This window comes from Myotis yumanensis, unplaced genomic scaffold (genome assembly GCF_028538775.1).
Source record: "Myotis yumanensis isolate MYYU_CA2020_CCGP unplaced genomic scaffold, mMyoYum1.0.hap1 SCAF_1, whole genome shotgun sequence".
Taxonomy (NCBI): domain Eukaryota; kingdom Metazoa; phylum Chordata; class Mammalia; order Chiroptera; family Vespertilionidae; genus Myotis; species Myotis yumanensis.
Window position 1 is genome coordinate 147643697 of NW_027223752.1, and position 20560 is coordinate 147664256.

The following is a 20560-nucleotide window of genomic DNA, read 5'->3' on the forward strand; positions in this document are numbered from 1 at the left end:
CTGCCATGGTCACCTCCCCAGTGGCATGAACTCAGGAAGGTCTCTCACCAGTTAAGCCTCAATGTCACCTTTCCAGTTTGTTCTTGCTCCTCTCTGCTCCCTTTCCTCTTTTTCACAAGCCGCAGGGATTCTGCTGGCTTTTCCTCTCCAAGGGATAATTCTGTGATTATCCCTTTCCCTGCTCAAGACCGGTTTCAGGGTAGGATGCTGTCTTTGTCTATGTTTACCTTCCCCTGCTGCCTACCAGAATTCCACACACACACAAAATTTCCCCTTTGAAAAAAGGCAGGTATTGTATGCAAGATAATAGGGATAGAGGGGAACTATAAGAAAAATAATCATGAACGTCAAACCAATTTTATGTGTTGTAACTGTATTCATCCATGTGAGGGCACCCTTTCCCTTCAGCCCTCAGATTATTTTTCTATTTCTGGACTTGGAGCCTTTGATGGGAACAAAGGTGGCTTTGGTGTTCAAACACCTGGATTGGGATTCTGTTTCAAGCTATTCCTATTAACTGAGAAATCACAGGCGAGTCACATACCCTTTTTGGCTGTCCATTTTCTTCTCTGCAGAAGAAAAGAGTAAAGTCTCCCTTGCAGAATTGTGAGAACCGAGGGAGATAATAAGGATGAAAGTACGTTGCCAGTACTCAGGCATTTTACAAATCTTGATAATTTTTGTAATTTTCATTCTTATGGAATATTTTTAACTGGTTCGTTCATTCAATATTCATTGAACGAATGAATTATGGAGCTCATTGAAATGAGCTCTGTTAAGGCAGATTACACAATCGACAGGAGGGTCATTTTCCTCATCTATGCAATGAGATAGCCACTGTCTCAAAGTATGATTTTGAAGATTACATGAGGTTCTGATTATAAATGTATACAACAGTGCCAGGCAGCACTGTTGCTCCATTAATACCAGTTATTGTTATCGGCTGCCTGCTGCCTACTCTTCTAGGTTTCTCCTTGGAAGTCTTGAGTCATGCAGCTGTGACTCACATCTTCCTCTTTCTGATCTCTACCACGTTTAAAGGCTGAGAATTAGCAAAGAAGGGAGGGACGATCAAGTCCCCTCTGCAGATAGGGACTATGTCCCTGACCAGGGTTGTTTAAATGACCAGAGAGGCTGTAATACTTCTCAATCCCCCTTTACACTTGGACCTGAATTTTGAAGTAGGCAGATATTGTTTTGGGGAAACTTTCTCCTGGTTTCCTCTTCTTCCCTACTTTGAGCCTTTCTGTCCACACGGACCAAAGGTCAGTATCCCTAGGATTCTCGGCCAGGCCTGCCCTTCCTCAAGTGGTACCACCAGCTCTCTGACCTTCTCTGGGTCCTTTCTTTCTCTAAGCTCACCTGACCCACTGTCAGCTCTTCCTTTCAAGTATAACTCAGTGTTCAGCAGTCTAATCAATAATTTATAGATAAGGCATTAAAGAGTAATGAACACTCAAAACACTGCCCCTCCCAGAAAATATATTTGCAGTTCAACTGGGGCTTTCAAAGGCTTCACTCCTAACCCTTTTGTAAAAGCTTTCATATCTACATCAGCCTGCAGGGACTGAGCCCTCCCCTCCCTGAGTCACCACTAAACTTAGAGCATTTTAGATTTAACTGTGCTTTAATTATTTCTTGTGCTAGTCTGTTCTCCCCAATGAGATTTCTCAAGGGCAGGGAATTTTTTATACTTCTTGATACACCACTGACCAGCAGTGTTGGGCATAGACTCTCAATAAAAAAAATTACAATTGATTTATAATGGTGAGAATTTCCTCAGCTAGAATAATGTCTTCTAACACATAGAGTTATGTTTGGAAAGTTGAATTCAAACAACTATTTGGGGGCAAGGGGTGGGGGGAGGAGGTTGTCTCTATATCCTTCTTCCTAAACAGCTATCAGGATGATTCTACTTAAATGACGATATCATTTCAAGAGAGTTCTTGTGGTGGCTTTGTATAAATTTCTATCCATAGAGGCAGATATGGACCTGCAAATATACTTTATTCAAACTATATAATTATTTCTGATAAACCACTAGATAGCTTAGTTCCAGGAAGTCCAAGTTTAAAATAGGTCCTATTAAGGGAAGTGATGCGTAATGGAATTGCATCTTTCTTATTGATTAGATATATTTAAGACATGCTTTTTGTTCAAAACCAAAGGACAGAAATATAAGAAAAGGGTACTCTAAAATAGTTAAGTCAGAGAAATATAGCAGGTAAAGGAAAAAGAAATGTTAAAATTAGCTAGGCCATCTCAGTGTGTAGAGAAGTTTTTTTTCCCCCCTCACTCTGAGCATGGGGAAGGAGAGAGCTCCTCAGACGCAGGGCTCCTCCAGAAAAAGACTGCTGGCCTCTAGTTCCCTGGGTATAAATTAAGGAAATGTTAATGATGTTACACCAGGTGCTATCAACTGTCACAAGGATATGTAAGTATATAGCTGTTCTCAAACACTCAATGCATCAGATTCTTTTTTTCTGGGGATAAATTGAAATTCCCTTTAAAAAGCAGTGCATTAGTTCATAAGTGCCAAAGTAACAATGTGTTGTAATGCCAGGGAGACTGGCTTTCTTCTGAGGGCTGTTTGCATAATTGAGTTATGCTCAGTCACATCATTGGATGAGGTAAGGAGGATTCCAGGGTCGGTGTTCCCTCCAGGAAATCGCTTGGAAAAAAGCAGGTACCTTGGGTTATCACATGGGGACAGAGACTTGGAAAGGAAGAGATGTGGCCCCTGGTTGCCCGGGTCCCATATTCTGAAGGTGTGGTGGTAGGACATGAAGTGGGTGCGATTGTCCGTCATTCAGATCCCCAAATCCTCCTCAGGACTGAGGCATTCAGTCCCCTGATCTCCAGGAGTGTTGGCTGTTAAAAGTTCATGACTGAGCCCTTCCCAGGCAATCACCAATAGCTTAAGAAAACTGCCTTGCTCCAGGCCAGGCTCTCTCTCTGGGGGGAGGTGCATCCAACTCCTTGTTGGCAGAAATCCAGACCCGACCCCTTTTCAGGCTATGAAGGGCCATGCAGCTCTGCTGCTCTGGGCATGAGCATGGCTGAAGCCAGCATTAAGACTGAACTACAGTTCTACCTGTTGTCCCTCTTCCTTCCCTCCATCATGAGAGCATGCCCCACAAACTTCCTTACACAAATCTCCACTTGAGAGTCTGTTTTCTGGAGCACTCAAACTAAGAACATTTAAAAAGTTTTGAACTAGGACTGGGACTCTTCTGCCAGGGAAGTTTACCTGGGGTCATACAGACTTAGGATCTTAAAACTTGACAGGGCAACTAATTGACAGAGGAGCAACTTAGACCCAGAGAGATGAAAGGACTGAGGCCACACAGTTGATACCACAGCATGGCCAGGTCTGGAACCCAGCTGAGATGACTCCCAAACCAGGGTTCTTATCCACATGCTGTGGCCACCCTGATGAGAGGGATGTGGCTGATCAGCAATTGGCAATCGACTTGCTCCCTTCAGAGAAGAGAGTGATGAGAGATACTGAATCACCGAAGGGCCTGTTCATTCCTGGAAAAGTGTTCGTATTTGTGTTGAGGAGGGGCTGCAAGAAGATGTGCTAATTTTATTGCTGCTGACCTTCTTCTCCCTTTTTTCTTTTGATGCTGAGGGGGCTGTGTTATAAAATAGGTAATGACTATCACAGAGATCAACGAGGAGCTAAATAACCCCCCAAGCTTCTATGGCTCAGCTGGCCCACAATAACAATCTTGGCAAGGAGGCTGCTGCCAGCCCCACAGCAGTGAAACAGTCCTGAGCCCAGGCAATCGCAGCTAGCATGTGTACCGAGCATTCCAATGACGACACTCTTGTTGTTTGGTGATCATTTTTACAAATGCTTTACAGGCACCAATTCATTTCCCCAGATATCACTCACCATATTGCTGCCTTCTTTTAGTGAATGAGTCGGAATCTTTCCACTTTGGGAGGGAGGGTCCCCCTGTGGTGTATGTTGTTGCTTTCCTTTCAGGCAAAATCCCCTCTTCCTGCTTCCTAACACAATGTTCCTGGGCGGGGTTGACTCCAGACCACCCCAACCTCAGCCAAAGTGGGAGGAGGTTCTGGCTGACCTAAACCAATCAGCATAATCTCATTCCTGTTGCCGTGGTGACTGGTTTGGAGATTACCTCCTTCCTATTTCTAAACCTATGGCAGTCAGGCCCTGACATTGCCCTCGTCTCAGTGATTAGTTCCAAGGGGTATGAGAATGAGAACTAAGTTGGGTCAGTTAGAGTGGAAGACTTTTGGTGGTTGGAGAACTAAAAGTTCCTTCTCTTCCAAAATGGGGTGATGCGGAAATTGGAGGCTTGAGGATGAAGTCAACACACAAGAAGGCACAGGGGAGACAACCACTAGGACGGTGCCAGAGTTTTGACAAACAGCAAGTGGATTTCACTCTATCTCTGGAGTTTTCAATGACACATGTGATATATATTATATCATTTCCTGTGTAGTTTGAATTGGGTTTTCTGTTTCTTGCAATCAAACACATGTCCCTTGATATGCTTCCTATAGAGGCCCATTCTGTACACAGGCCCCTCTACTATGCAGTCCTAATCTGGACCTTCATAAGGAAGACCAGTTTCAAATGGGAAATAAAACCCTTACCAAGAAGAAGTCAAAAGGCTAGCTCAATGGATTTTTACCCAATACTTTCAGCTCAATTTAACCTGGGACTCAAGGCCTCAAGTTGTAGGTTACGTGTATTGTTGGCCTGTCTAAATAGTGAGCTTTTCTAAGTAGTTTGTAGTATCTGTGAGGGCAGGGGCAATGTATTTTGTAACTAGGATGTAATCCTTCAGTGCTGAATAAAATGTTTTGCATCACGAAAGTGCTCAGAAAATGAGAGATGAACTCTAGTAAATTCAGCTTCTGTCACTGTAATCAGTACAACTTTTAGAAATTGGGAAGAACGGACACTCCCATTGTCAAGTTTTGGAATATAAAGAAATTGTCCTTGGCCAGACTCCTCCCCTTTTAAATTACCAGCAACTCCCACAGGGTCTGGCCCAGAGCAGGCAGTCAAATATTGGTTGAGTGAATTTGCTTTGACTTTGTAACCACAGACTGAACCGGTCACTTAACAATTTTGAACAATTCTACTTTTCCATGTCTTCAAACTCCGATTTTATGCCTTAACCTTTTTTTCTCTAAACATATCTTTCTTACAAACTAATTCTCAGCCAATAACTTTGAGACAAAAGTGACACACAAAAAAAGAGTGAACCTCCTTTGTATTTCTACCATCAAATCTTTACACCTCCTTCCATCTACACTCATTTATTCATCCATGTAACAGATATTTATTGAACATTTACAATAGCCAGGCCCAGTGGATTCAGAGGCAAAAACTATAGATCAAATGTCTTCCATGTATATTCTAAAGGGAAAGTGGATACAAATAGTTAAATAAACAAATGGTAAATACATGTTCAGTTAGTGATTATGTACTATGAAGAAAATATATTGGGGTAGGGACCAGATAGGAAAAGGGGTGTGTGTGTGTGGGGGGGGGGCGGTTATCTGGGGTAGTCAAGGAATGTCTCTTTGAAGAACTAATATTTAAACAGGGATCTGACTAATAAAGAAAAGCCATATTAAGATTTGTGACAAGAACAACCTGGCAGATGGAATAGCAAGTATAAAGACTCCGAGGTGGAACACATGTGGGTTGGTGTAGGAAGAGCAATGTAACTGGAGCACAGTGTGGTTCTCTCTCCAAAGTCTCAAACCTGCCCTTTTAACTCTATCACTGCTGTCACTAACCCTTCAACTCTCACATCTGTTTCTATCTTGTTTCCCCACCCTTAGAAAATCTGTCCTTCATAAAGCAAACGAAATGATCTCTAAAAAAATATAGTAATTAAAATAGCAAGAATTCCTGTTTAAAGCTCTTCAATACCTTTTAATTTGGCTTTGAAATTGAAGTAAGATGTACAAACATAAAATTTACCACTTTAATAAATTTGAAGTGGAAAACTCAGTGGCATTAAATGTATTCACATTATTGTGTAACCATCACCACTATCCACTTCCGGAATTTTTCATAATCCCAAACTAAAACTCTGTACCCATTAATCAGTAACTCTCGATTTTCCTCTTCCCCACAGCCTCTGGTAACCACTATTGTACTTTCTATGTCTATGAATTTGATTATTCTGGGTATTTTACATAAGTGGAATCATACGATATTTGTGTATGGCTTATCTTATTCAATATACTGTTTCCAGGTTCATCCATGTTGTAGCATCTAGAATAATTTCATTTTTTAAGATGAATAATATAGCACATTTTGTTTGTCCATGTATATGTTGGATATTTTGGCTGTTTCCATCTTTTGGCTATTATGAATAATGTTAGAATGTTGGTATACAAATATTTATTCAAGACCTTGCTTTGTTCTTTGGGGTATATGCCTATGAGTGAAATGCTGAGTCATATGGTAATTCTATGCTTAATTTTTTGAGGAACTGCCATACTCTTTTCCATAATGACTGTACCACTTTATATTCCCACTAGCAATGTACAAGGATTTCAATTTCTCCATATCCTTGCCAAGACCTGTTCCTTCCTTTCCTTATTTTTCTTTTTAAATAATAGCCATCCTAATGAGTGTAAAGTAGTATCTCATTGTGGTTTTCATTTGCATTTTCATAATAATTATTTATTTTGAGCGTCTTTTTTAATGTGCTTATTTGTATATCTTCTTTGGAGAAATGTCTACTCAAGTCCTTTTCTCACTTTTTGAATTTGGTTGTCTGTTTTGTTGTTGAGCTGTAGTTCTTTATATACTGTAGATATTAATCTCATCAGATACATGATTTGTAAATATTTTTCCCATTCTGTAGGTTGCCTTTTCACTCTCTTGATAGTGTCATTTGATGCACAAAATTTTTATTTTGGTAAAATCCAATTTATCTATTTTTTTTTTGTCACCTGTGCTTTTGGTGCCATATACCAATATGACATGAATAGAAATTATATGTCATATTGTTCTATAAAAATGCTTTTAAAAATTAATTGTAATATGAACATTCATCTTGTTCATATTTCTTATGATTTTTAATAGAATAATCTAGTATATACCCTATGATTTATTTAATAAATCCTTCAGGTATATACCCAGAAGTGGAATTGGTAGAGTCAAATAAAGACCACTGCTTCCTCCTTCCAAGTCAGTACACAGTGGATCATATGGTAGATCTATTTTTAACTTTTTGAGGAACTTCCAAATTGTTTTCCATAGTGCCATTTCCACCAACAGTGTACAAGGGTTCCCTTTTCTCCACATCCTCACCAACGCTTTTTCCCCCTTACATAGTATTTCTTTTATTTATAGAATACTTTTTCAAAACTTTAAAATTGTTTGACTCATAAGCTATATTTATTTTTAATATTAATACTAATAATGTCAGATTATTATCTTCTGTCTCCCATAAAGTTACCAGCCATGAATTAGCACTTGAATAGTTCGAGAACAGTCTTCCCAGACTGAAAAAGCCCAGCCTCTCAGGGTCTTCTTCACAGATGTTGACCCAGGTTTTGGCCAATTTCTATATAGTCCTCAAAAAGATATAACAAACTTTTAAATTAAAAGGTGAATAAGGTCATATTTGGTACTGAGCTCAGCTTATAGCAGCCTCCCCCATTATCTGCCCCCTTTCCCTGAGAGGGTTCCACCTCCTTGGAGGTCCCTGCATCTATGGTATGTCCCAAGTCAGTTTGCAGACTGAGGCACACCAGCCCAAAATCCACACCCACACCCAGAAAACAAGGAAGTAAAGAAAGGAAGGAAGGAGACAATGAAGAACAGGGGAAAGATGGGAGGAAAGAAAAAGATGGCTGAAAATACTCTGAAATGCCTTTGTTCTCTTGTCTTAGTCTGTAAACTCTTCCCAAGACAGGATCTGTTCTGCCTTTTCATCTCCCTTTGTAGAACCTTATAAATACTCTTGATTAAAGTCAGTTCTTCCCTTTTCCATGTTAGATTTTTCTTACCTTTGCCTCCTGAACAGCAATGTTTGGGAAGCTGGTGCTTGAGTATCCCTTAGTACTGAGCAGACATAGGGGAGCTTGGGAACCCCAAAGAGCCAGAACCCTTGTCATCCTATGCATCCTGCCTTTTGTCTGCCTGCCTTGGATTGGCTGGAATACTACTAGTTCTTTGTAATAGCTTGGATATTCCCACTTCTGAAAATGTTTTCTCATGTTCAATTTCCAAATACATGGCCAGAGAGTCCCCATCTGTAATTTCCCTGAGTCATTCCTTTCTTTAATTTTCACATTTCTCTTAGTTTCCAAGATCATTCATTATTATGCACTTCCCTGCCCCTCCCCCCACCTATTCTTCCTCATTCTGGGGTGTGAGCAATGGCTCACGTCATCCCTGGTCCCTCATGCCATCCCTGGCCTCTGATGCATCACTCTAATGACATTGCCAACACCTACACAATTCTCCTATATTCCCTCCATTGGTCATTCCTTTGGTCAGGGCTCTTAAGGTCCTTCTAAAATTCATAAATGCTCTCTGGGAAGGTGGTACATCTAGCCACTGTTTAGTTATTAGTTTTTATCATCAACTAGGTCCAGAGTGTAGGGCTATGAGGTGACTTGTAATAAAGTGGTTGGGAAGTATGAAGCAATGCTTTGGAAGAGATGCTTCAGCAAGGATTAAGCAGCCTTGAAGTGCTTCCAAAAGGAAGTAGGAGATGCTGACAGAGGTGAAGAGTGACTTCAAAGCCAACTGCCTAATAAGATGGGTGGGGAGAATGGGGGGTGATCATTCCATTGTTGCCCTTCATCTCAGACTGACTGATTTTGGCAAGGCGGGTTCTAGGTGGCCACATAACTTATTGCCCAAACTAGGACACTTTTTAGAAGAAAACAGGGGAAGTCTTAATAAGAATTATACAGGATCCATAGCTGTAAACAAGGATTGTTCTGGCCAAACGAGGACACATGGGTCCCCCTAGTTACGGGAGGCAGTGGTGAGGAATCTCTGCAAGGTTTGCTGAGGCATTTTGCATTTTCCACTAGGAGTCAAATAAAAACCACTGCTTCCTCCTTCCAAGTCAATACACAGTTGCAAGACAATTACTCATTTGAATTTTTAAAACGCACTGATCCATATTGATATATTCTTGGTTCAAAGTAAATGGTGAAATATTTTTACTCCAAATGGAGAGGTAGATCAGGGCATATTGTGAAGGGCCTAGAGTGGCATGCTGAAGAACATCAACTTCATGCTGCCTGCTAAAAGAAACTGCCAGGGAAGGCTGCAAAATGACCTGGGGTTTACAAACACCACCCTCGAGGCAGTGTAGAGAATGGGTGGGTATAGCTAACATATTGGAAGTGCAGACACTTTTGACAGAAATTCCAGCATGACCGTGGTCCAAGTGAAAGTGCTAAGGACTGTACTGAGAGCAGTCATAGAGGCCACAGAGAGAGGTGGCTGTATTTGAAGGACACTGTGGAGCTAGAATCAATAACATTTGGTGAATTACTGGATGTGGGGAATGAGAAAGAAGAAGGAATAAAAAATGACTCAGGTTTCTAGGAAGATTGACTAGATGCAGGGCAATGTTATTGGTCCAGATCAGGGACCAAGGAAGAAGAACCAGATTGGAGACAAGATATGTTTTCTTTTTTTTATATAAAATTTAAAGGATGCGTATTATGTACCACCTCACTTAATCTTCTCAACAGCCTCTGAAGTCAGTCTTGTCATTTCCCCCATTTTACAAAGGAGGAAACTGAAGCACAGAGAGGGGTTCAGTGCCCTGCTCTGGTCATCCGGCTTATGCATAGTGGAGATGGGATATGAAGGAAGAGCGCTTGCTTTCCATCACTGTGCCCGCCTCTCTGAGATGGATTTTGAATATGTTGAGGTGGTGGCAATCTGGGGCTATGTATTTGTCGATATAAATGTGGTGAATGAAAATCCAGCTCCTTTTCTGATATGTTTTCATTGTATTTAAGTGGGCGCATTTATCAAGGCTTGACACAGAGTCCCATTCTTTTCTTTTTTCTAGATTATGTCCACTTTCATGGCTGTAAATGCCACATTGATGGGACAACTACAGAGCATTGATCTTGTCCTGTGCAAACAGTTGCATATCTTCAGCTGCCTGTTAAACTTTCCTAATTGCCTGACTGCTGTCATAAAAATATTTAAGCCTTAATTGAGGATCTGTAACTAATATGTTATGCTAATCTAGAACAGTCACATATTTGTTCAAAGCTTCAGTTTTTCCTTCAATAGAAAAGGTGGCTTAAAGTTGAATATCTATAGTACAAGACTTTAAGGCCTGAGAGGAGCCTTTGCTATCTAATTATTGACAGGACCACTTTACTCTGCCTGAGGTTCCTATAGTTAGTGTTGTGCTGGGCTTTCCCCCTTGTTATGTTAAGTTGCCTGAGAGCAGAAACTTATCTTTCGAACCACTTCCCACCAGTGCTTTTTAACATACCAGACACTGAAAAAATGGTTGTGATGTTGAATTAAATTCCTGCTATCCTTGGCATATCCCTGTAGTGGAAGGCTGTATAAGATCTATAATTCCATTTCCCCACTTTGAGTTCCATCCTAAACTAGAAGAGAGAATATCTACAAAAGATTTAGGGACTAAAGGAAGTTGGTGTAGGAGACAGCAAGTCAGGAACAAGAACTAGGCAGTGTGGTCCCTGGACCTACAGCATCAGTTTTACCTGGGAACATGCTAGAAGTGCAAATTCCCAGGCCCCTCCCCAGACCTACTGAGGCAAAAAGTCTGGGAGAGAGGCCCAGCAATCTATATTTTTTTAAAGCCCTGGCAAGATTCTCAGCTAGAGAATAATCAGTTAGTGAATCAACCTTAGGTCTGGGAAGGATTTCTTGGAGTTAGCCAGAGGGAAGAAACTGTAACCTTAGGATATGCCTTGTTCAGTAGCAGAGCTGAGCAAGACTGACCTTGGGGAATGTGGTTCTATTAAAGAAAAAAATTGAAATCTAAGATACTTTTGACATTAAAGAGAAGGGCTTAGTTTATAGAGGGTTTCAATCTGTTGAATAGAAACTCAAAGAAATAAGAATCCTGAAGAAATTGGAATGTCAAGAAACACTCAAGATGGCACAGCCTCCTCAGAGGACAGCCAGATGTTATAGCTGACACAAAAGCAAAGCAGGGGCCAGCACTTTGCACAGATATACAACATGTGCATAAAATGCTGATAGTCTTCAATTTGGTCCCTGTAAAGATACGGAAGAAATGGGGTTGGAAAGACTGGAAGGGAAGAACTGTGAGTTTCAAGAGAGAATAGAGGAACTTACATGGCAGGCTTCACTTAGGACTAGGATGTAATGAAGCCAGTTATATTCATGCCAGGTTCACCCAAGTGCCCAAGTTGGGGAATTGACTTTTCACAGATATTAGGCCTTGTATTAGGCTTCTCCACAGAGATAGAACCAAGGGTGTGTGTGTGTGTGTGTGTGTGTGTGTGTGTGTGTGAGAGAGAGAGAGAGAGAGAGAGAGAGATTTATTGTAAGAATTTGGCTCACTGATTACAGAGCCTTGATAAGCCCAGAATCTAATGGAATAGGCTGGCAGGCTGAAGACTTAGGGAAGAGTTGTAGAGTTGCAGTTGGAGATCAAAGGCCATCTGTTGGCAGAATTCTTTCTTGGTCAGGGGAGATCAGTCTGTTCTATTCAGGCCTTCTACTGATTGGATGAGGACCACCCACATGGAGGGCAATCTGCTTTACTCAAAGTTCACCAATTTAGATGTTAAAACGTTGATCTCATCCAAATAACACAATACAGCAACATCCAGGATATTTAACCAAATATATGGGCACCATGGCCCAGCCAAGTTGACACATAAAATTAACTATCACAGGCTTGCACCAGAAAAGCTGCCTGATTCCAGGCTGGTGGCAGTGGTGCTAATGGTAGGGAATGCTACTATTGCATGGGACAACTGAGGGGAGCAGAGATCTGCCAGGGAGCTCTTCATGAAAAGGGTAAACTACTTTATTTGTGTTCTCTCATTTCTAATAATAAGCTATCTAGTACATTAGAGAAAAGGAATGAAATATATGAATGTCTACAAACAAATCAAGGATTATTTCTTAACTAGAGGCCTGGTGCACAAAAATTTGTGCACTGGGGGGGAGGGGCCCTCAGCCCGGCCTGTGCCCTCTCGCAGTCTGGGACCCCTCGGGGGATGTCCACCTGTTCCCCGGGGGATCGGGCCTAAGCTGGCAGTCAGATAGCCCTCTGGAAGCCCGGGAGCCCTTGGGGGATGTCCACTTGTCAGTGGAGAGCAGGCCTAAGCTGCAGTCGGACATCTTTAGCGCTGCTGAGGAGGCAGGAGAGGCTCCCGCCACCACCGCTATGCTGGCGGCTGACAACCTGGTTTGTGGCTGAGCAGAGCTCCCCCTGTGGGAGCGCACTGACAACCAGGGGGCAGCTCCTGCATTGAGTGTTTGCCCCCTAGTGGTCAGTGTGTGTCATAGTGACCAGTCATTTTGCTGATAGGGTCAATTTGCATATTACCCTTTTATTATATAGGATAGAGGCCTGGTGCATGGGTGAGGGCCCGCTGGTTTGCCCTGAAGGGTGTCCCAGATCAGGGTGGGGGTCCCACTGGGGTGCCTGGCCAGCCTGGGTGAGGGGTTGAGGGCCATTTTCAGGCTGGCCACACCCTCTTCAGGGTAGGGATCCCCACTGGGGTGCTTGGCCAGCCTGGGTGAGGGGCTGATGGCTGTTTGCAGGCTGATCAAGCTCCCCAGTGGGGACCCTCACCCCATGGGGGTGTGGCCAGCCTGGGTGAGGGACTGAAGGCCATTCTCAGGCCGCCCACAGCCCATTCAGGGTGGGGGAGTCCCACTGGGGTGCCTGGCCAGCCTGGGTGAGGGGCTGATGGCCATTTTCAAGCTGGCCACGCCTCTGGCGACCCAAGTTCCCAGACTCTCCTTTTTTCCTTTTTTTTCTGGGATTTATTTATCTTCTATAATTGAAACTTTGTAGCCTTGAGCGGAGCCTAGGTCTGGCTGAGTGGAGCCCCTGGCAACCCAGGCTTCCAGCCCCTTCTTGAGCGGAGGCCCGGCCAGGTGGAAGCAGGTATCTGGGATTTATTTATTTTCTATAATTGAAACTTTGTAGCCTTGAGTGGAGCCGAGGGCCGGCCAGGGCAGGCAGGAAGCTTGGCTTCCTCCATTGCAGGGGGCAACCCAAGGCTCCTGCTTGCTCTGTGGCTGCCACCATCTTAGTTGGGTTAATTTGCATACTTGCTTCTGATTGGCTGGTTGGTGTGGCTTGTGGGCGTGGCTTGAGTGTAGTGGAGGGATGGTTAATTTGCATGTTTCTCTTTTATTATATAGGATTGTCTGAGACACCATATCTAAAATTTTAAATTTATTTTCCCCTACTATTCTCTCACTTAAGACTGTCCCAATTTCTAGATCTTCTGCCTCACTACAATCTGATGACTTTTAGGCATTTCATATTACTCTTCATTTGTTTTTATTCTATTTTCCCTGCGTTATTTCTCTCTTTATTTCCTATAAAAATTAACAGTGATTTGAACGATTTTAATTTTTGGTTATTATGAATAATGCTGCTATGAAAATTTATGTACAAATTGTTTGTATATGTGTACACTATGCCTTTGGAGATATTCCTAAAAGAGACATACATGGTATATACACATGCTCAATTTTGTGAGCCTATCTAATACAAGTTTCCTCGAGCTGTGTCTCAGAATTCAAGTTGCTCTACATTCTTACTAATACTTGGTATTGTCAGTCCTGCCATTCCTGTGAAGTTGAGGTGAGTATTTTATTGTGGTTTTAATTTGCATTTCCTTAAGTCTCAACAAGTTTGAATTCCCTTTTATATGTTTGCTAGCCATTTTTATATCTTGTTGCAGGGGGGTGAGGAGGGGGAAAGAAGTACCTATTTTAGTCTCTTGCTCTTTTTTCTTTGGGGTTGCCTACATTATTATTAAGTTTTGTCTTTATATATTTTGAATATAAACTCTTTGTGAATTATACATAATATATATTTTTTCCGGCTGTATTTCTTGCCTTTTTACTCTTAATTGTATCCTTTAATATGCAGAAGGTCTAATATTTAATGTTGTCCAATTTATAGTCTTTTTCTTTATGGTCAATGCTTTGTATCATGTTTAAAAAAATCTTTCTCAACTCCAAAATAGTGGAGGCTCTGTTATATTAGAAACCTTCTTAGAAATGTTATGTTTTACCACTCACATTTAGATATACTCTCCCATGGAAATGATTGTATATAAGGTATGAGGAAGGGTCAAGGTTAATTTTTTCCAATGTGCTCCAGGTTGAGGTCCCTAGGAAACAGAATTAAAGGCATTGAGATTTGTATGCAGGAGTTTTGCTGGGGTAAAACTCTTAGGGACAACCTGAGAGGGAGCAGAGGAAGCAGGGTTGGGTGGAGGGAGATACTCAGTAGGGACGATACAGTTGCATTAGTGACCTCAATTATTCCCAAGAAACATCCTTGAGCTGGAATGATCCTTCAGAGACCAATGTAGGCTAGGGTCAGGATTTTGGACCCTTGCATAAGTCAGTCATTGGTTTTGGGATAGCCTCAGAGGGAGAGTGTCATCTTAGATGAAGCAGCTTCATTGGCTAAGTGAAATTCCTGAGAGAGATGCAGCTGTCAACCACCATAGCCAACTTTCCCAGCAGCTGGAGAGTGAGAATCTCAGTCCTAAAGGTGGCTCTGTGTAAACCAGTTGACACAATTTATTGTTTTGCAGTGCCACCTTTGTCATACATTAAGCGACCATATGTGTGGCTCTGATTTTGAACTCTATTCTGTTTCATTGGTCTCTTTGTCAATCCTTGAGCTATTACCACAGTGTCAATTAATGCAGCTTTATCATAGGTTTTGATATCTGGGGACAATTAGAGGAGAATTGACATTTAAGAAATATTGACTCTTGTAATTCAGAAACTTGATATATCCCTCCTCCTATTTGGTCTCCTTTAATTTCACTGATGTATTCCTTGCCTTTTTACTCGTAATTGTATCCTTTGATATACAGAAGGTCTAATATTTAATGTTTTAAATATCAAGGTTTAATATGAGTAATATTTTGCAATTTTCTATATAGAGTCCTTGAAAATCTTTCTCTTCCATTTGCTGCTATAAATGAAAAGCAAATTTGTTTTCAAGCTATTTAAGTTGGCATAAAATAGAACAGAGTTTTTATTGCCCTTGTATCTGGCAAGCTTGTGAAATTTATTTATTATAATTCAAATAATTAATCTAGATTATTTTGGATTTCATACATGCATAATTATTTTGTCATTGAAAATGACAGTTTTGTATCTTCTTTTCCACTCTTTATATCATTTAACTTCTTTTTTTAGAAACTCTGATATAATGATGAATATCAGGTTTAATAACCAGAGTAGGTAATTATAGCACAATTTACTTAATTAATATTCGATTGAAGGACACTTACATTGGTCTTTTTTTTTTTTTTATAAATAATGCTGCTATGAGTATCTTTTTTTTCACACATTTTGGTGCAGCCATCTCATTCATTCATTTGAATGTATTTGGAATAATCCAGTCAACAATGAAATTAAATGCATAAAGAGTAAATTAAAAATATTTTTAAAGCAAGTATATGTTGTTGTCAGAGACTTTTCATTTGAGTTACAATGAGATCACACTTTTATGGAAAAAAGTCTAAGGTCTTGAAAGTCTAAAGTCTTGAAAGGTAAATTTAGAAAAAAAGATGTGGGCATATTTACTTCTTTGTATTTGTGTTCTAAGGGACACTGACTTCCTGGGATTCTAAGAATCTTATTGTATTTTTATAAATCTCTTTTATAGTGTAAGAATTTTCTGATCTCTTGACCTAAATAAAAATATGTTTTTTCCAACACTTTTTTTTGATATTGCAAAAAGAAAGCAGAAAGAGAAGATAAAGAGAAAAGGAGAGAGAGAGAGAGAGAGAGAGAGAGAGAGAGAGAGAGAGAGAGAGAGAGAGAACTAAATAAAAAATGTACATAAACATTGAGACTTTCATCCCATCCCCCTCCTCCATTTCAAGGTAACGGCCTATAATTCACAGCCTCAGGGCAGGTATGTGGCAGGTGGAAAGCAGTATCATCTGCAGGACGGTCTCGGTTTAGTTTAAAAAATGTAATCCCAATGAGAACAATAATTTCCCAGAAACTAAAGTTTCCCTGGTCTAGTATTAGAAGAGGTTTCTAATCCCAGAGCAAACCTGACCCAGGTCCTGTGTTTGGAGATGCCCCACATTGGCAACAAGATCTGAGAGGAACATTGGCAGGACGTTCACAGAAGGGTTGTCAGATTTTAAAACATAGGACATCCAGTTAACTCTGAAATTCACACAGACAATGACTCACTTTTTTAAAAGCAGACTTAATTCACTTTCTTTTTCTTGCATAAAATTATGGAGGCTCCAGCTGGAGCCTGGGCTCTCTGCACAGAAACTCCGGTGCGGGTCTTTACAAGAGGGTCAGTGAATTCCTGAAAGGGAGACTTGGTGAGCAGGGTCTCTTTCCAGAGGTCAGGGGTGAGATAGGCACAGGTCTTAGAGATGGCATCAAAGGTGGCCTTGGCAAAGTTGCCCAGGGTGGCAGTGCAGCCCCTGGCCGCAGTGTAGCAGTTGTCAATACTGCCATCAGCAGCAGCTTCTTGGGCACAGGGACCGAGACAATGCCCTTAACCCCGGGGGCAGGGATGAGGCGCCCCAGTACAGAGCCACAGTGCCTGCCACCTTGCAAGGCACGGTGTGGGGCTTGCCGAGCTTGTTTCCCCAGTAGCCTCGTGGCCCATGGACAATAGAGAACTTGGCCAGGATAATGGCTCCAGAGATGGCAGTGGCTATTTCCTTTGAGCACTGAGCACCCAGACCAACATGTCCATTTTAGTACCCAATGGTGACAAAAGCCTTGAACTGGGTCCTCTGGCCAGCACGTGTCTGCTTTTGCACAGGCATAATCTTCAAGACCTCATCCTTGAGGGATGCCCCCAAGAAGAAGTCAATGATCTCAGACTCCTTGATGGGCAAGGAGAATAGATAGATCTCCTCTAGGGATCTGATCTTCATGTCCTTGACCAGGCGGCTCAGCTTGGTGACGGGGATCCACTCCTTGTCCTTGTCCTTCTGCCAGCTCCGCGGCCTCGGCCCCTGCCCCGACCCCAGCCTCGACCCAGGCCCTGAATGCCGCTGCCAAATCCTCCACAGAAGCCACCTCGACCTCCTATTCCAACACCCCGCTTCCCCCCGCCCGCCCCCCCCTCCCCACACACACACCTCTGGGCCCTCCGGCAGCACCGGCGTCATCCATTTGGTGTTTCCTCTGAAAAGAAGCCAATGACTAATTTTTTTGGTACGTGTTCTAAATATTTCATGGAGCATACTTACACTACAAAATTATTTGTTTATCTGAATTCTGTTTGTTTGTTTTTGTTCCATCTGGGAACCCTAGATCACAGGCACCTCTGAGTTCAGCTTTGCGTGGAGCACAGAGTCCTGTGGCCCATGGATGCCTGGCAAGTATCAGAGAGCCATTGGGTCCATATAATCGGGAACAGTGGGAATTTGGGTGGTAAGTAGAATAAACAGATGACTGAGGATTAAGTACCCACACTCCGTCACTGTGTGAAGCCCTGATACTCAAATCCAATCTGGTGTGAGAGAGGTAGATCTTTCCAGAATGTCTGAGGGTGAATTTCTGATTTGCTTATGAGGTAAAATATTAAAGTAGAAATTATTTTTTCCCTAGAATATTTAAAAGCCATATTCTATTTACATCTGAGTGTATACACTAAGATTCTTACCTTGTGATACTATAAAAACAAAAAAGTTTGGGGTTTCAAAATGTGGGTGATTAGCTTCTTGACTCCTGTTTCCCAGTGGTCAGACCTCAGGAAGAGGCTGTTTGTGTAAGACAGGAGCAAAACTAAGGATTGAGGATGGAGGCATGGTGACAGCTGCCTACTACTGCGTCTGAATATGTCCTCATGTGGCTCCTCTGAGAACCCGAGGTTTTCCCCTGAGTTGCTTCTGAATCACAGAGGGAGAGATCTGCCCAGCTCAGACTCACAGGGCATGGACCCTGGCTTACCCTGCTTAGTCACAAGTATCCCTTCTCCCCGCCACCTCAGAGCTGTGTGATGGCAATAGGAGATATTAGTCAGTCTTGGTCCTAACGAATGATCAGGATCTGCAAATTCAGCCCAACCGAATGAGGTTCCCCAGGGAGCCATCTGTGTAGGAGGTGAAAAGCAACCTCTAGTCGTAAATAGTATTTATTACTACAGAATTTCACTCATCCTGCATGCAGCTCTTCTGATCCTGGTGAGTTCAGCTGGACCACAAGCTGTTGCAAAGATTTCTTTTGTTCCAATGTTTTAGAAACCTAGCCTAAAGGTAGCCAGGTTGTTTTCTTAGCCATTTTCTTCTTGGCTCATACCCTAAACTTTAATGCCTTACCACTCCTATAGTAAAAAAAAAATTCCACAAAAGTGAAACCCAACCAGGAAAAGACAGCTTATGAGAGATGACTTTGAGATCTTAGAAAGATCTAGAATGACTAGGCTGACAAGCCTACTCAATACCACTTTTTCCTTACCTCCCATCTGATTTCCTCTAGACTTTTGATTGGAGATGGTTTTAATAGATTTGTTTTGGTGAGGATGTTGTGTAGGAGGAGGTGCTTCTCTCACTGAGAGGGAGATCCTGAGCTCATATTTCTACTTCAGTTACTCAAGTGACAAGTTTAAATAAGGAAAAAGGATCTTAAAAAAATAATTTAGTCCTCACCAAATGGCTCAGTTGATTTAAGTGTCATCCCGTGCACCAAAAGTTTGTGGGTTCAATTCCCAGTCAGGGCACATACCTAGCTTGTGGGTTTGATCCCAGTCCAGACATGAACAGATGGCAACTGATCAATGTTTCTCTCTCACATGTTTCTTTCTCACATAGATGTTTTTCTCTCTCTCTCTCTTCCTCACACTCTAAAAATCAATAAAAACATGTTCTCAGGTCAGGATTAAAATATACATATATATTAAAAAATGAATTTAGGGGGTACATTGTGCAGAGACAGATTTCTTTAAATCCTCTTCACTCTTCTCACTTCAAAAATCAACCGTAGGCAGCAAAATCTCAGACATCTCTCATAGCAATATGTTTATAGATACATCTCCTAGGGCAAAGGAAACTAAGGAGAAAATAAACAAATGGGACTACATCAAAATAAAAAGCTTCTGCACAGCAAAAGAAACCATCAACAAAACAAAAATGGAACCCACTGTATGGGAGAACATATTTGGCAATGATACATCTGATAAAGGGTAATATCCAAAATATATAAGGAACTCATACAACTTAACAAAAGGAAGACCTAAATAGACACTTCTACAAAGTGGATATACAGATGGCCAAGAGACATATGAAAAAATGCTCAAAGTCACTGATCATCAGAGAAATGCAAATTAAAATGACAACGAGGTATTTCCTCACACCTGTCAGAATGGCTACCATCAACAAATCAACAAATGACAAGTGCTGGTGAGGATGTGGAGAAAAAGGAAGCCTAGTACACTGCTGGTGGGAATGCAGGCTGGTGCAGCCATTATGGAAAACAGTATGAAGTTTCCTCAAAAAATTAAATATGGAACTACTATTTGACCCAGGGATCCCACTTCTAGGAATATATCCTAAGAAACCCAAAACAACAATCAGAAAGACTATATGCACCCCTATGTTCATTGCAGCACAATTTACAATAGCTAAGACCTGGAAATAGCCCAAGAGTCCATCAGTAGATGAGGGGATACAAAAGCTGTGGTACATTTATATCATGGAATACTATGCAGCATAAAAAAGAAGAATCTCTTACTCGTTGAGACAGCATGGAGGGACCTGGAGAGTATCATGCTAAGTGAAATAAGTCAGTCAGAGAAAGACAAGTATCACATGATCTCACTTATACGTAGAATCTAAGTAACAAAACAAAATGATGAATGGAGTAGATCCATCGACATGAAAGCATGGAACAGAGTGCAGTACCTTGGAGGGAAGGTGGGGAAGGGTGGGTGGGTGGTTATCAACCAAGGACCTTGAGTGCATATATGCTTGGCCTATGGACACAGACAATGAGGTGGTGAGGGCCTGGGGCAGGGGGCTGGGGTCGGGGAGGGCTGGAGGGGGTCAATGGGCAAAAACAGGGGACATATGTAATACTTTCAACAGTAAAGAATTATTTTAAAAAATCTACCCCTTAGCACTGTGGCTCAGTTCTCTCCTGATCCTTGTCCCAAATCTACCTTCATCCCAGGAGGGAATGGGCATGAGGATAGGAGAAACTCAACTCCCCCGATAAAAACTGTAATACAAAGCCAATAAACTGGAGGGGAAAACAACATCATAATTTGCAGAAAGCTCTGTTCTGATTTTTAAGATTATGCCAATTCAGAAATCAATTGGCAATGTAGAGACTATTCCTGGGCATTTTTTCTCT

General features: G+C 41.7%; 1 pseudogene; it reads right to left on the minus strand.

Moving 5' to 3' along the window:
- Positions 1 to 16448: 16448 nt before the first annotated feature.
- On the minus strand, positions 16449 to 17380 carry LOC139019455 (small ribosomal subunit protein uS5 pseudogene; annotated as a pseudogene).
- Between the last annotated feature and the right edge of the window lie 3180 nt (positions 17381 to 20560).